Below are 3,502 nucleotides of genomic sequence, written 5' to 3'. Positions count from 1 at the left end.
TATCACTTACAACACCATCACCATCACCATCACCATCACATACAAATAGGACACGAAAAAATATTGTTCATTTATGGTGAGCCTATCGGCGATTAAGAATAGTAATCAGCGTCATCTAAACTAACATGATGTTAATCGTTTCATTCCGAGCGAGAGAGACATGAATTAGAGAATTAACCATAGTGACTACTATCCAAACCACCATGTTGCATTGGGCTACTGTATCACAGGTCGTCCAAAAAAAAACCAAAAAGTATGTGTGATCATTTTGTGTAGAGCTTTTTTGTGTGAGCCTTTTGTGTATCCTAAAAAAGTAAAAAAGCTAAAAAGTGCAATGTGATCATTTTTTTTTGTTTCGGTAGAAAACATGCCATAACTCATACATCAAAGGTATTGTACTACATTTCAACATATGTTCAGGCAGCAGGCTCTCATCAAGGTTCTTTGATGCCCACCTAGCTAAATCATGAGCTTCAACATTTGAGCGTTAAAATTACAAAAGGTGAAAGGTGACACAAGCCCAAAATCATACAATCGAATAGAGTCTAATTTCCAGTTTAGGTATTCTAATTTAAAGGAGTTACTGCATAACTCTGTACAACACTGCCTGATCTCCTTCAAAAAGGAAAGAGGTTCTGCCTGTGGTCCTTGCTAGCGTTACTGCCACTTCCATTACCACCAACTCAGCCTCCTCAGCACTACCAATCTCAAATCTGCGAGTAGCTGCCTCCACCAACTTGCCTTCCCCATCCCAAGCCAAAGCCCCAGCAGCAGCAGTTCTCGTTTCCCTGTAATCTGATGTGCCGTGGCTCCAAGGACCTCCAGTTGCACTCCTTTCCAAAACATAGCTAGACCACCAGATCCTTTAGATTTTGAATTGCCATGGAGGAACCTATTCCCCGGCAATTCCAGGCTTCTATCATTTCTGTCGAGGCAGCTGTTTGGGGACAGCCGCCGCAAACCCTGGGGGAGGACTACATAGACCCCCACTGCTGTTTGAATCACTGTTGTTACCTCTAACTCTAGCACTTCCACCATAGCCACTGCACTCACCCCTTGATTTCTTAGGTTTCTTGCTTTTCCATCTCTTTCGAAAGCTGGGGTTGAGAAGATTCCCGCCGTTGAATCATCATCAAAAGCCAGAGGCTGGGGTTGTGTGACACTATCCTCTGACTCATAGACCAAATCACGAGAGGCATTGCCAGTGGAGACCTCCTCTTGATGGCTCCCATTATACACCACCATACCTTGCTCTTCTTCATTATATGGGTCCACTTCATCATCTTCACTTGTTGAATACCCATCTTCTTCATCTGTAAAAGCATCTGAGGGAATGCCTTCTTCAGGGATATCCCCTCCTTCATCCACAGAGGGCTCACTAGAATCCAACGACCCTTCAGATGGTACACTGGACTCCACAGACCCACTCGATACTGGGTATACTGGGGCATTCTCCGGTATCAGCAAGTTCCCCATACCCCTAGCCCTGAGGTCATCCGCTTCCAGTTTTGCCCTCATGGACTTCTGTACTGCCAGCCTCCAACTGATCCTTCGCCATCCATTATCACCCATCCTTTCTGTTTCTTGGTCGTTTCCTGAACCACTAAACTCTTTCCTTTTCTTTCCCACACCAACCTCTTTTGATTCTTTTCTAATACCTCTGAAAAAACCTCTTTTATGCTTTCCTCCTCGAGCCACCACAGCTCTACCCCTTTTACCTCGTGTTGGTTGCCCAATGAAGCAAAACCCAGGATTATCAGGTCCAGACTGGCTGAAAACACGCTTAGTCCCATCTGAGTTCTGATAATCAAGATGAGAGATATTTGCCTCGGTAAGGTAAGAAAAACTGTTTTTCGGCAAGGTATAATCATTCCCTATAGCTTTTCCATTTCCCAAGCTAGTATCCTCCAAGCCTAGGTATCCTGTTTCCACTTTCCCCAAGACACACTCCGTGTCTGGGTTATATGTCTTGCTTCCAGAAGCTGGATCATACCCGAGACCCATCTTGTCTCCCATCGAACCATTTTTTATACCCATGACCTCATCCACGTCCATGACCGATTCAGTGCTATCTGGGCTCCATACCACCAAGGCCCCCTCGCTTGGTCCTATCATACTTGTAGAGCCCATGTGTCCCTCTCGTGCCTCTTGGGTTGGGCCTTGAATGTCTGGCCCATGTCCTGACTTGTTTATTACTGGGCCCCCTTGCCCATACCCAACAACGGTCACTGACACATCCTTTTCGAAAATATCCGTTTTGTTCACTCGCCAAACCTCATTACTATCTCCTCACCGCCAGCATTTATGTTGTCGGTGGACTATTCCACGTGTGTTCTTCGTCTTGGTGGTGTCGCCGGGATCCGATCCCATTCAATTCCGTTTCACCGGTGAGCCTCGTTCCTTGATGGAATCGATCATGTCGGTTTTTGTGGTGTTCGATATCATAATGCAGACCATTGGGGCTTGGGCTTGCTGCCCCATTGTAGAACACATTTGCTCGCAACATGAAAGAAAAGTTATTTTTACATCCCTAGGGGATCCCCATGTTTCCCTCACTAGGGTATGCGCCTACGCCCACGAGACGCGAGACCTCGGCGGCGCTGGCGCTACCTACCAAAATGAACAATCAATGTTTATATATATTTTGGGTATGAACATTTATTGTTCATATATGTTTTTGGTATGAACAATCAATGTTCATGTCTGTTTTGGGTATGAACATTTATTGTTCATATATATTTTGGCTCATATATTTTAGGTATAAATAATCAATGTTCATATCTGTTTTGGGTGTGAACGTTTATTATTCATATCTGTTTTGTTCATAGCTAATGTTCATAATTTGGGGTATGAACAGTTATTGTTCATATCTGTTTTGGGTTCATGTTTTTATAGCCACAATCAATGTTCATAGCTGATGTTCATAGCCACAATCAATGTTCATAGCTGATTGTTCATACCTATTGTGGGTATGAATGAAAATAGAACCTGTCAAGTCTCACAGTTCAAACCAAAAACCAACTTCATTCTAGGCCTTTTTCACCATAAAAAAAATAATAATAATAAAAGATTCTAGTGCCTCTTCAAAGGAAACTAAGGCATGTGTGAATATGAATACTAAGGAAGCTTTTCATCACGATAACAGCAGCAATCCGCTGAAAATTTCCCATCTGAGGTAAATTGCACCATACAAAATGACTTCTAACATCCAGCAACCAAAACCAGGCGGGACATCGGGATCATCATCATGAGAAATTCAAAATGTGGCTATAAAGAGATTGTAGCATTCGCATGAAATTTCCGTCTCAAGCACATTGGCAGTAGTAGTTGAAACTTGGAACCGGAGAACACACTATTCCCAAATCGAGTGAAGAATGCAATTAGTAACCTCTTCAACAACCCAACCAAGCCATCCATGCATGAACCTCTAGCTGGTGGACATTAATCACTTATCTTGAGTTGTGGGCAGTCTTGATTATTTTTGTTGATGGAGACTTGAAAT

The sequence above is a fragment of the Coptis chinensis genome, chromosome 3, assembly GCF_015680905.1.
Source record: "Coptis chinensis isolate HL-2020 chromosome 3, ASM1568090v1, whole genome shotgun sequence".
NCBI lineage: Eukaryota > Viridiplantae > Streptophyta > Magnoliopsida > Ranunculales > Ranunculaceae > Coptis > Coptis chinensis.
Note: the sequence above shows the minus strand (reverse complement) of the source record.